The sequence below is a fragment of the Taeniopygia guttata genome, chromosome 12 (genome assembly GCF_048771995.1).
Source record: "Taeniopygia guttata chromosome 12, bTaeGut7.mat, whole genome shotgun sequence".
NCBI lineage: Eukaryota > Metazoa > Chordata > Aves > Passeriformes > Estrildidae > Taeniopygia > Taeniopygia guttata.
In genome coordinates this window covers 18722796-18737072 of record NC_133037.1, presented here as the reverse complement: position 1 = coordinate 18737072, position 14277 = coordinate 18722796, and positions in this window count along the sequence as shown.

The following is a 14277-nucleotide window of genomic DNA, read 5'->3' as shown; positions in this document are numbered from 1 at the left end:
TATCTATCAATTTCTTCTATCAATAATTGTCCAGACACTCTCACAAATGTCTGCAGGCTCCCTGTTTATGATGAGGCAGCAGATGAGCAGGCAGCACCCCAGGGACAGGCTCTGACCTGCGGCCCTGGAGGTCACGGTGCATCCCAGGGAGTCACAAATGCCACACTGCTCTCAGGAGCCACGGGGAGAGGGACAAAGGTGAAATCACCCAGTCTAGAAATGGCAAAATGCACAGAACAGACCTGCATTGTCCTGCAGGACCACTGGAATATAGGAGGAGCAAAACACTGTTATACCTGTGAGTGAGGACAGCACTGAGGATTGCACCGTGTCCATCACCAGGACCTCCCAGAGCAGGTTAAACAAGCATCATTCAGGAGCAGTACAAATAAAGCTAATCCTGCCTCGGGACACAGGGCTGTGCTAAAAGCCCCGGAGATGCCTTTGCTGGGAGTTTTCAGGGCTGATTTTCCCTCCCAGCTCTGCCCCAGCACGGACAGGGAATTCCGCGCTCCTCTGGCTCCTGCGGTCTCTAACGCACAGCATTCAGTCCCTTACTATTTCTTGATACTCAGCTGGTTTATTGCATTATTAAATTAAGGTCCAAGGCAATGTCAGCTTCCTGACAAGGACTCTTCCCTAAATCACCGTGGCTGCAACCCTTCTACCCTGCCACACTTGCCTTTGCTGCCTGACTCTCAATGCCCCGTTGTTGGCACCGCCAGCCCCAGAAATTCCAGGCTGTATGATATAAATATGGATGTGATATGGCATCCATGTCAGATCCAGTGCGTCCACAGGAACCCCTCTGAGCTCCTGCTCAGATGCTCCTGCTCTGTGCTGTCACAGGATTTCTCAGGCCCTGGTGGAGGAATAGAGCTGAAAACCAGTTCCAGTGGCAGGACACGATCTCCCTGCCTGGCCCATTGAACTCCTCCTGTGACCACACACGTCGTGATTTCCTCTAAAATCTATACAACATTTGCAGCTCTGTGCTCTCAGCCTGCCTGTGGTTTGTGTCCTTCCACAAGCACTGTTTCATTGTGAAGCCCATCTGGAATAATTTAGAAGAAATATTCCCTTTATAAAATAGAAGCTCATTTTATATGATATGAACTAATATTTAATGGCTAATATTAACGAGTTGCTGTGCTATGAAGTTTCTATCCCAATGAAATGGAGTTGCCATGTGCAGGAAGGTACAGGGGGGTTTTGTTATCCGAGGTGGTTTTTTGAGTGTTTGGGGATTTTAGAGGCAGTTGGGAGTTAATTCTCAGTCCTACCTCAGCCAAAACATACAGGCCAGGTACTCCTTAGATACATATTTTACAAGCTTAGGCTTATTAAAAGAAACAGAAATATCAGCCTGTAAAACTATTTGCCCATGTAGAAGGCTTCTCATAAAATCATAAAAGAATGATCTGTTCTTACAGTGTCTTTAGGTAATTTTGGAATCTGTGCCAAAAAAGAAAAAGGAGCCCCATGAAATTCAAGTCATAATTTGTCATTGTAATAATTTCTGTCTGGCTTTGACAGAACATTCCTGTAAAATTTTGTTAACCCCTCCGAGTTGTAACCCACAAGACCCCCATGATGATACTCTCCTTTCTGAATTTTCTTTCTGATAAGGTGATGTGGACAGCAGTGGGAGGATGGGCTGTAGTTACTTACATTAGCCAGTTCCAGTTTCCCCAGACTGACAGAAATTCCCATGGAAATTCTGGTTACATTAACTTTGACAGAGATATGGGACTGTTTTTGGAAACTTAAAAAAAAAAAAAAAAAGCAGCTAGGGAATACTTTTCATTTTTATTAACATGAAGCATCTTAATTTTGTTTATTAAAGAAATAAATCAAGGTTAGTTTCTGCTTAGTTTCAGATGGTTTTCACAGGAGACAAAAAAAGAGAAGTCAAATATTGGTCAAGCATCAACCCAGTGAGGAATCCCATAATAGCAGCAATCCCGAGGTGGATGGCAGTGAAGGGAACAGCATGAGAAAAGAGGATTTTAGGGATGAGTATGACATGGGTGTGTTTACTTCAGACATGGACAGTGATTGTGTGTTCTTGGACACTAAACACACTTGGATGTGGAATTCTTGCAGGATCCATCCCATCCCATCCCATCCCATCCCATCCCATCCCATCCCATCCCATCCCATCCCATCCCATCCCATCCCATCCCATCTGGGCTCTCTGAGGGCATCACAGTCACTCCCTGCCCTCAATTTTTGTTCCAGATGCATTAGAAAATTATGTGAACATTAATTGAAAATTATGTGAACATTCATTTTCTCTACATCCAGTCTCCCCAAAGCCAGTGCTTCCCTCCTCCCCCTGGAAACAAATGCAAAAGCTCTTAGCTGGCTGTTCCAGGGGGAATTAAGGGCACTTAAACCCCTGATTTTCACCCAGCCCTGGAGCTCCAGTGCCAGATTTATTTACCTTTTGCTGAAGAACCATTTGTTTCTGCGTGGCTCATTGGTTTTTCTGCTCCATCAGTCCCCTGGGTGAGCTGTTCAATGAGGCAAAGCTTCTGTTTGGCCAAATCCTGACTGCCTCACCTTCACCTCGTGTGGCTCAGCACTGGGCTGGGCACAAGACTCCAGGTTCCAGTAAGATGAGCAGTAAAAGTTCATTTTTTGGCATGTGTTCCATTTGGAAAGAGCACAGTAAGAGTTGGGTGTCTCCACTAGGTGTCCGTGTTTCAGCAATTTTCATTTAGGGCTCCACTCAGCCCTTGCTCTGCACCACTGCCAGATGTAAATGGGAGATAGATTTTCATATTAGTCAAGGGTGCACCTGGGCCTGCACCTAAAAAGGCACAAAGCACTCAAAAACCACCTTTAAATTGCACATTTTAGACACTCAAACCAGTCCTATAAGGGCTGCCAGACTTTTCAGATATTGATTATTGCCTCTCTGGCTTTTTCTATTGTTTTTCAAATTATTACGTGCTTTGTACTAACTTGTAGGAACAAATAGAAAAAGCTTTCCAGATTTTTAGTGGGTTTTTTGGGTCTTTTTTGTTTGACTTCTAGCTTTTCTCTTCATGGCCCTTTTTTGCATTCAGGTGAGCATAGAACCCTAAAGCAGTGGCTCAGAATTTTAGAAGCACCTGCCTAATTGTCAAATAACTGCTTTGCTCATTACATTTCTCTTCAAATATTGATGCCCAATATTTACCTTCTTTTCCTGGCTATCTAATGGATGCTAGAAGGCAGAGTTTTGTGCACTGAGTGAGCACATGGACTGTTTCATGCTCCCAATTTTAAACAAACTGTGGGTAGCAGCCTTTGGCCCTTGGTGCTCATCTATTGAAGGTGTTTTTCACTGCTTGTTTTTGTCATTTGCAACCCCACTCATTAATAAGAGGTCAGAGAGCAGCGATTTCACTCAGATACAAGGGAATTCCAAGGATCTGAAAAGGCCTTATTTAAGATTACTGGATTCCCTTCTAGGAATAACCCAGCAGATTGCTGTTTGGGTTTTTTTTTCTCCTTTTTAAGCTTTTTCTTTTTCTTTTTCTTTTTCTTTTTCTTTTTCTTTTTCTTTTTCTTTTTCTTTTTCTTTTTCTTTTTCTTTTTCTTTTTCTTTTTCTTTTTCTTTTTCTTTTTCTTTTTCTTTTTCTTTTTCTTTTTCTTTTTCTTTTTCTTTTTCTTTTTCTTTTTCTTCTGGTTTCCCAGGCATTTTCAGTTAGTTAAGTGTAAGGAATAGAATATTTAATATTTTAGAATTTTAGGGAATGCTATGTGCCAGACCATTTTAAGGCAGCTTCCAGGACCAAATGCAAATGAAGCTCTAGTGATTTATAATTCCTACAGCTGTGAGTGTAGCATCTAAAACTGAGTTTGACTCCAAAACTTTTACCTCATTTACAATGCTAAGGAAGCAGAATAGGTTGTTTTATTGTATAACAAAACTAAAATCTGGTGTCACTCCATGTAATTTGGACTGTGCCTGATCCAGGAATGTGCTTTAAGATTTCTCTGCACAGGAACAATCCTGTGGAACTCAGATTTTACCTGAAATGTGTCTCAGAGCTCATCCCAAATGCTCTCTAGGTTCATGTGTCAAAGCTGACAGAAGGACAAAATAACAAGCAAATCAAGGAAAACCCCTAAATAATCACATTCTAAGAACTGAAATAAATAAACCAACTTGTTGCCAAAGGTATATATGTTTTTAAACACAAAAAGCCACCCCAAACCAGCCAGACCCAGAACATCCTCTCATGGAATAGATGCCAATCTGGAATATTTACTTTCCGTTTGTTTAATAACAGGAAAAGGCTTGTTGCTTCTTTTGTTGAGTTTCACGTGTCAGCATCTTAATATTCCTCTGGTATTCTTGAAACTTTTACCAGGAAGAAAACAGTGCCATGGCCTGTACTAGGAAATGTTCTGTTTATTTGAAATGCCTTTATGAGCACACAAAGACAAACAATTGCTGTCATAAACCCAGGGAGCAGCTCCTGATGGCTATGTTGTCTCATTTTAACTTCTTTGTGCAGCTCCTTGGCTCGTTTGTCCCTGCCCTTCCTGTGTTCTGCTCCTCACCTCCCGCTGCACCTTCTGAATTCCTGTGCAGGTTAAATCCCTTTCCTTTAAATCGCTTTTTCCTTTTCCCCATCACCTGCTGGGCTCTGCTGCTTTTGGTGTGGCAATGTTGGGTTGAAGGTTTATCACCCATCTGCTGCTGAATCCACATTTGGTGATCCCTATTCCAGTTCAGAATATTCTGCCAATATTCTGAATATTGTCACAAACCTGGAACTGAAGGGCAGATTTTTAATTACACGATCCTGGGACTGGACTCTGGAAGAAATAATGACAAACAGCTTTCAAAGCTCTTTAAAGCTTCTCACAGGAGTGTTTGGACTTATTTTGGCCCTGCCTGTTTTATTGTGGCAAATGCAGTAACTATGGCAAATTTGGGCCTAATCATGCCAAAAAAAGGCAGTTTTATTTCTGTAGGGCAGACCTATAAACTGAATAAAGCAGGCCAGGTCTCTTCACACAGCTCTGTGTGCTGTGGGTCTGTTTAAACAATGACTAAGCCACAAACAGCCGCTGACTGGATTCCCCAGGAGCACAACTGTGGGCACAGGAGTGTCTCAAACCCAGGCCCCAGGTTAAAAAAAAAAAAAAAAAGTAAATAACTCATAAAAGGAAGTGCAAACAGCAGGGAAATCTTGTTTCCATCTGTCAATCTCTGTAAAGGACAGGCAGGCTGGAAAGAATGGGCAGTATTATGGGGCTTTTGTGGGTTTTGGGAGCATATCTCATCCTTGGATGTTAGCTGGGGAGGATTTTAAAAGATTTTAAAAAACCCACTAGAAATCTGGAAAACTTTTTCTATGTGTTCCTACAGGTTAATAAAAAGCACATAATAATTTGAAAAACACTAGAAAAAGCCAGAGAGGCAATAATCAATATCTGAAAAGTCTGGCAGCCCTTATAGGACTGGTTTGAGTGTCTAAGATGTGCAATTTAAAGGTGGTTTTTGAGTGTTTTGTGCCTTTTTAGGCCCAGGTGATCTCCACCTGGTGCTGCTGCATCTTCCCTGAGCCACACAGCAAATCTGTGGCACAGACACCAAAATGTCAGAGGTGAACATCAGGCTCAGAGAGCCAGGGCTTTGTTCTTGCCTTCCCCTTCTCGTAGGGCAGGGGCTGTTTCCAAACTCAGCAAAGTCAAATCATGCTGCTGCCATGCAGATGTTGTGGCAGTGCTTGGCATTTTTTTTAAAGTTACTCAGTAGAAAGTCTCACAGGCCCCGAATTAGCAGGAGTTTTGTCAAGTTCCCATTACTGATCTATGGAATTTATACCAAAGGTGTTGAAACCACTCAGGCTGCTGCTGACTCACTTCCCCCAGGGAGGGCTGCTGACCTCAGAAATGCCCCCACGGAAGTCCAGGGCACAGAGCTGCCATCTGTGCCACGCAGAACGTCCTGAACTCTCAACTCTGCTTCATCCAAAAATTCTTTCTCAATGTGTCCTGCTGCCCTGCAAGCTGCAGTCTGTTTGAAATGCCACTTTCTTTTATAATCTGCTCTGACTCAGATGCTGAGTTGGAGTGGTATTTACAAAATATCTGTATCGCCCTGGATTTATCTTGCCAAGGAAAGTTAAATGGTTACAGATTAAAAAGATTTTATAAGCACGATATGCCACAGTAAACATTAGTAAAAGTTGTTCTGAAACTATTTCTGCCTTTTGTTGGGAAAAGAAATAATTATTGAAGCTTGAAGGGGAAGACTGCTGTGTAAAAGGAAGGAGAATTAACCATAGTGAGGTTTTAAAGGAACTCTGGTTTGCTGATTAAGTGCTTTCTCCAGAAATGCAGCTAATGTTTCCTTCTTTTTCATTATTAAATCAGTCCCAAGTGCCAACAAATGGCTTTCGTTACTGTGTCTGGAGGGTTATTTTTAGTCCCAAGAAGGGTATAGACAGCAGGCTGGAAATCAGGACGTTTGCAGGCCAAATAAACTTCCCCACACTTGAACTCTGGGTGTCAGCTCATCCATCTCCCTGTGGCTCAGCTCATTTTCTCTCAGAAATGGCTTTGCAGTCCCATCTGCCCAGGCTCTGAAGCTCCTCACACCCCAGGCTGTTTCATCTTGCCGAAAGCATCTCCCAGTTCTGCAGCTTCAGGATTTTAATTTCGTGCTGTGAGACTCAGAGCGAGCAGGAATTTCATTTTCTTGCCTGGTAGAGATGTGACAGCAGAACTGCCTGGCACAGGGTGTTATTTATTCCCTGTGGAAGCGGGGGGTGCTGGGCACAGCCCCCACTCTGCCCTTTCAGAACTGAAATATCAGAGGGTGTGTGACACAGGAAACAGCTCACAAGTCTGTCACCAAAAGTTTACCACCACCAGATGACAACCTGGGAACCAGGTGGGAAATACAGATTTTTTTTAGGTGCCTGCTGGGCTGTTGGAGCAATTTTTCTGAGCAGGCTGTTTTTGCCTCATTTTAAATGGAGAGATCCAAGAGGTGCAGCTTTTAACTGAGCGGTTTTCCTCTCCTGGGGAGGGTATTTGTGCCACCAGTGCTGTTTGCCCAGCTCTAGCTGGTGCTGAGCCACAGCTTTTCCCTCCTGTTCCCTCCTATCAACACTCCAGTGGTGCAGCAGTGCTGGAGTGCTCAGCCTGGAGTGTTTGTCACACATTAAGGGACAGAACATCCTCTCTGCTGTCACCTGGCTCTCACAGGGCTGGAACACGCAGGGGGCTCCTCAGCCCCCCTGAGATCCACTCTCGAGCTCTTTGGTTCAGACAAAGTGCAGCTCCCCTCGGAAATGAGGCAGCTCTCAGTGCTGCTGCCTCAGAGAGCTCTGTCCTCTGGTCATCTCAGCTAAAAAAGTGGATTTTTGTTCATTTGTTCTCATAGTGTAGAGTTAACACAACTCCAAGAGAGTGAGCTTCTGGTTTCAGCTCATCCCCTGGACCTGCGGGCAGAATTGTTGGCTGAGTTTCTGTGGGAATCCAGGGCTTCCCTCTGGCTGCCCTGGCAGGTCTGGGACCCTGGCAGGGGTCAGGAACCCCCCTGGACAGAGCCCCCAGAGACACTGTCTGTGATCTCTGTCCATGGAGAGGAGGTTTCAATCTTACAGGATGAATTACAAGCTTTGAGTGTTTGATAAGAGTAATAATTAAGTGTGACATGGGTGCAAAAGTAAAATTTTAGGATTCTAGATTAGGGGTTCAGAGGGGACAAGATGGAGGAAATTGGGTGTGCCTTGTCCTCTTCCTCCTTCTTCATGCCCTCCATGTTTCACTGTGGTGTTGGCATTTTTCTGTTGGTTCAGGCTGGGGACACACTGTCCAACGTAGGTGACAGATATTGGCACGTTATTGTAAATCCAGCACAGGTAGTTTGTGGTATTTAATGTTTGTACCATCCCACTGAGGGCAGAGCCCCACACGCTGCCCTGCAGGACAGAGCTGCGGCAGGGCAGCAGAACATGTTAGAGATAAACAGAATAAACAGCCTTGAAACCAGCACAGACCAATTATGGCTTCTGCTTTGGCAACGGGGCAGAAAGACAGAGACTTTCTACAATCTTGGAATCACCAATACCCACAGATTCCGACAAGTTTCCTGTGGCAGGTGGGTCACTGAGGCTTTGCTGCCATGGGGCACAGCAGGGAGGAATCTGAGGGCCTAATCTGACCTCTGGAACCTTTCAATTTTGGGTACATGCAAGGAGCATGGAAAACTCTGATCCTGTGCTCCAGAGCCCAAGCTAAACTTGCCAGCCTTTGGCAGCCGAAAGGTTTCTGCAATGTCTGTAGTCAGTGTAATTTCCTATACACATAAATATGTGATTATTGTCCTCCAACACCCATCACAGTGATGTGTCAATCACTATAGGAACCATACAAAGTAAATATCCTTGGATTCAGGCAAAAATCTTGGGATGGGAGTGCTGGATCCCACCTCCCTTACCAGCAGGGTTACCCAGCGACAGCCTGATGGCAGAAATGGGAATTTAGGGAAACTCTTGCAAACTCTGACCACAGCTCATTGCAAGACTGGAGCACGATTGCATCAATTCCTGCAATGGGTGCCCGAGCCCCCCGAGAGAGCAGGGTCTGATTAAAAAATGGCTCGTGGATGCATTCCAATACTTGGAATAAATAAACCAGCAACTGGCTCTTGTGCAAGGTCTATACACTTTCCTCACAGACTCACAAAAATGCCACATTTCTGACACCTTTCCAGCAGGCTTTTAGAGGCACCAGGGTCTAGGCAGATAAAAAATCTGAATTGTGGGTCCTGTGGCTCGTTCTGACAGGCACTGGACAAGGAACACCTCAGTTACTCACTCCTCTATTTGCAAAAAGGAATGAAGTCACTCCCATGCCACTAACTTTGATATTAACAGAGAACAGGAGTGTTATTTAAGACCTAATACTTCTTATAATTCATTTTAAGGATCCTTTAAAAGCAACTCATTGACAAAAATTCATTTCCAAGTGATCATGTACTCACAGCAATAGTAGCATCTATCTAAATGCAAATTTACTCCTTCAACCTAATACTTAACTATAATGCACATTTAAATCCCCATAAACCTCATAAACCTCCCTGCTCCATAAGGAATACTCTGCTCTAATAGGTGAGCAGCAGGAATTTGAAAAGGCTCTCTAAATCAAAGTCTTCCCATGGAAATCCAGATTTTTATGGGTGGCAAATTGAAGTATCCAAATGTGCCAAAAAAAAAAAAAACAAAAAAAAATAAAAGAAAGAAAGAAAGAAAGAAAGAAAAAGAAGTTAGGAATTGCTAAACTGTACCAGACCTCAGGTAGTTCTAATCTGGTGTGATCTTTCCTCCTGCTTCAAAAGAAGATGTGAAAAATGAATGTCAACTGTATTTCTGCAGAAATTTCTGTCTGCTAGAACGGGAACCATGGCTGTGGAAGAAATGAGTGAAATTTGACAAATATACCTGAACTGCCTTGGTTTGAGCTTGTTTTCACCAAGTAATAGCCAGGTTACAGTAAATTTCAGAGGGAAGAATCCCTCCCCTGGATGGATTCAGCAGGAGAACCTCTCCCCTTCCAGATGTGATTTTGGAATTGTGCTCTGGCCTCCCTGCAGTGCCAGCCCTGCTGCTCCTTCCCTGGGTGACTGTTCAGGGGGTACAGAGCAGCCACAGAAAGGCTGGCTGGCACTCAGCTCAGCTCTGCCTCTCATTTTTCAGCTCAGAGCTGAAATGCCAACATTAGGGAAGATCTGCAGCCCCTCGCTGGAATTTGGTCTGCTGCAGCCTAATCTCACCACTGCTTCTTCCCCATATCAGGAACTCAAGGCAAACCCCACTGTTTAGTCTCTGTCACGTTGCTGCAATGTTAAATCATGCCCATGCACAGAAATAACTTAAATATATGGACTTTCCTACTTAAGATGCAATAACAACATCTGTTTGCACCACTGGATGGCCAAGTCCAGGCTGCTGAATTTGAGTTCAGGGATGGGCTGTGCGTGATGTTCTGTGAGACAGCATTTTTGCACAGTTAATTATCAGTGCTAATTATCAGTGAAGAAAGCAGGCAGTGGATACTGAGTTATGCCACAAGAAAACCAGGAGTCTGCTGGATCTTATCCTTGCACAGCCAAAACACAGAGGAGGTGCCAGAGCACCAGCTGCCCTCAGAGATGCTGATCTGGGCAGTGCCACGGGACAGGCAGGCACAGAAAATCTCCTGGTGGCATTGCCAGGACGTGGAACTCTGTGTGGCTGTTCTTTCCTACCTGTTTGCAGGATTTCCAGTCACTCACACTGGAATTAGCCCAGTCCTCAGGGAAGGAGGGAAGTGTTGGTGCATCAGCTGCTCTGAAAAATCAAAGCAGACGCAGCAAACGATGCTTCAAAACACAGGAACAATGTTAATAGCATTAACAACGTTAATAACATTAATTCTAGGAGATGTTTTTGCAGACAAGGGTCCAGAATGTTCATTTTATGGAATTAGTGCTGCAATGTTTACAACCAGAAAAGAGGTGAAAGGGCTAAAAAGGATTTTTAGCCCACACAAAGCAGTTTTCTACAGTAGAATTGCTGGGTCTCTTTAGGTCAGTACTGGTCATTAATATCAATATGTCCTCAAAATAAATTTTCTGGTAGTGCTGAAGTGAATTCCTGCCTTCTGCTAAAATTGATTAAATTACAGAGGACTTTGAAAGCAAACCTGATCTGGATCATCTGCTCTGCCTTTATGAAATGTTTTTAAGCTTCTTTCAAGCCTCAAAAATCTGCCACTGTGTATTTCTTCCATCTGAATTGCTGAACTTAAAGAGAATGATAAATTCTAGAAGAGCTCCTTGCCATAAAGAAAAATTCAGTGTTTCTCAAGCTTTTTCATTTGTCCCCTTGTTCCCTGCAGCAGCGTGGCACAGGCAGTGCCAGCCACAGTGCCAGCCCTCGGGCCCTTTACCCTTCCTGCTCTGAAACATTAAAAAAAATTGCTCCTCACATGGCTGCCAGGAGGGAGGGAATATTCTGAGGGAAGAGAAGTGACTGGAGAGAAATGTCAGGAATTCCATGCACTCCACTGCAGGAGTGCAGGACAAACCCCTGACTCCTCTTTAGGGACTTCTCCAGTTGTGAGAAACTCCTGTGTAAGAAAGAGGCACCCCAGGAAGATTAAGTGACTTTAAGGTTTACCCTAAAAACCTTTACTTTTAAGATCCCAAGAAACAGAACTTCATGGAAAAAATATTCTCTGATTTATGGTCTTTCAGCATTCCTTGATTTTTTTGACCCAAGGTTTTTGTCTTAATCGTGTTCCAGTTGTATTTGCAAACCCAGTCTCTCATGACTTTCCCCATGGGAATGTTCCCTGACCTCTCAACATGGAACATTTGGTCACTGAGTTTCATCCACAGGCTGGGAGAGCTGGGGGTGCTCACCTGGAGAGGAGAAGCTCCAGGGAGAGCTCAGAGCCCTTCCAGGGCCTAAAGGGGCTCCAGGAGAGCTGGAGAGGGGCTGGGGACAAGGGATGGAGAGACAGGACACAGGGAATGGCTCCCACTGCCAGAGGGCAGGGATGGGTGGGAGACTGGGAATCAAGAATTGTTCCCTGTGAGGGTGGGCAGGCCCTGGCACAGGGTGCCCTTGGATCCCTGGCAGTGCCCAAGGCCAGGCTGGACAGGGCTGGGAGCAGCCTGGGACAGTGGGAGGTGTCCCTGCCATGGCAGGGGTGGCACTGGATAAGCTCTGAGGTCCCTCCAACCCAAACCAGTTGGTGATCCTGTGATTCTCATCACTCTGAAGACCTGGGAAGGCCACCAAGGGCAGTGTACCATGAGCAGGTCTTCCCAGTTTGGAGTTGCACCAAACCCTTGCGGTGACAGAAGCAATGATGTTTTGTCTGCTCCTGAGGTGGAACTTTCACTGTCTTTTTCAAACAGCCCTATTGCAAGGCTCTGTTGCATCAACGTGAGGTTTCAAAAGAGAGTAAAAACTAACTTGGCTTTAGATTATTTATTTATTTGGGACTAATGTCTAAAAGGGCAGCAGCACTCCTGACAGCCAGAGGATTCCAAGCATCTGTCCTTAGCTTTCCAGTGACCCTGGGGAAGCAACCCATAATCCACATATTTTAATTGCCACAGGGCTTTGTGGGCTGTGCAGGGGTGGGAATGTGGGCAGGAATATTTCTGGGTCTATAATTAATCCTATTTGCTGTACAAGTGTGATTTATGGGGCAGCCTGGGCACTGGGAAAATGAAGGAGCTGTTCCATGGAGATGGAGAGGGCTGGGATTTGGAGGAAGGAGAATCCAGAACAATTTCTCTGTTTAATAAAGCAGGAGTATTGGAAGGGCTCTCATAAAGTACAGTCCTGCCAAGATTTATCCCTTGGTTTTCTGCAGCCTGAGGATTATTCCAAGAGTGTCCCCAGAGGTTTTTGTTTGTTTGTTTGTTTGTTTGTTTTGGTTTTTTTTTGGCTACAGGGTTCAGGATTCACCAAGAACTTCAATTCAAGACTCAAGCAGAAGTCTAAGCTTGCTGAACTGAGGCTTCCAGGTCTTACAATGGGTGGAGCAGAGGCAGAGGGTGCCCTGCTCACCTCTGCTCCTTCCCACAGGAAGTATTTGAACTCTTTTCCCAACCAAGCACAAAAAGCAAGGAATGAACCATCCTGCCACAACTTATTTTCCACTTTGGCACAAGCAGATAAAGCATAATCTGGTTATTATTTCATGCACAGCCTCTTCTAGAACTCAGGCATCTTTTAAAGCAATATTGGATAATTTAACATTTTTCGTGTGTGAACCCTTCAGCTTCTTCCATGATGATTCTTCATTAAGAAGGACTCGGTACCCAATTCCAGAATAAACCAGGCCACTAAAATTAGCCCACCAGGAGCCCCCTTTGCCATGAATGTGGTGTGACCAGCACAAGTGTGACCTGACAGTGCTGTCACTGCTGCTCCATCACTTCCTCTGCCCTGTGCTGAGTCACCCGCGGGGTGACAAGACCCTGCACGCTCTTGGTCAACAGGTTTCACTTCCAGAAGTGCCTGTAAAGATTAATTTTGCTGTCCAGGCTCAGTGCTTGGCGTGGGGCAGTTGCAAAACGCAATTTCCCTGCTCTGCTGAATCAGGGCACAGCAATTTTTGTGCCTGTGATGGTTGGAAGAGTAAAGCAACTTAAATTCTCTGTATTTAAACTTCTGGGTGAAATGGAAAGAGGAGAGGTTTGTCACTTATCCCCTCAGCCAGCATCCTGCCATCCCCACTGCTTGCCTGAGTTCTGGCTCTGTTCCAGTCACCAGTTTGGATGCAAAGCTGTCCTTAGCACCGTTGCATGCAAGCAGCTGTCATTTGTTGAGACAAGAAATTATTCCATTCCTTCTTCTGCAAAATAGTTCTGGAAATCAGCAGGCCAATCTATAATTATCTCTAATCAGCAGCAGCTCAGCTCTGGTGTTATCTGCAGCTCCAGGTACACAAAATTTCAGGGTCCAAACTCAGTGCAAATGTCCGTGGCTGCCACAGGAGCCTGAGCTGGGAAATGCAACAGAGGCTCTGCTCATTGCATGAAGAGTTCAGAAATTGCACTGAGTTAAACTATAATAATTCCAGAACTTGGAAAATAGGCTGATGCTGGCCTTGCTTCAGGAGGCAACTGTAATTTCTGCTCCAATACAAATGCTACAAAAATAAAAGAAAAAGGGGGAAATGGCATGAAAAAAATTCATACAAATGTTTCTTGAAAAACCCCATGTATTGGACACAAACCAAGAGATCTTCCACAGCAGCAAAACTATTGATTATTGCCCAGGGGATGAAATATGGGCACAGTCAAATTTACATAAAACAGCCTGGTTGTAGCCCTGTTCTTACAGTAAAGGACCAGAAATTTAGTGAGCACTGTTGTCAGTAGGCTCAGCAGGACCAGGAGGGTGTGGTTACAAATTCTGGATTAACCTGGGCCCCAAAAGTGCCTTTCCAGGCTGGTTTCTGCAGAGAGGGACTTCTCAACCAGCCTTGCTGCTGGATCCCACTGTTCTGCAGGTAAACAGACTTAATTCTCCAAAAAAGTGAAGGAAACAAGAGGAGGAAAAACGAGGAGGAAATTCAACCATTCTCCTCAAATCCTTGGAGGAATATGGCAGAAGCAGCTGAAATAGTCTGCTGACCCCACTGGTTGCATTTCTTGGAGCTGCTCCTTGGGAAAATACCATAAAAATTCTTCCTATCAAGTCACCCCAACTCCTGGGTGGTTGTAAGGTAGAGACAGGGTATTAAGGACTG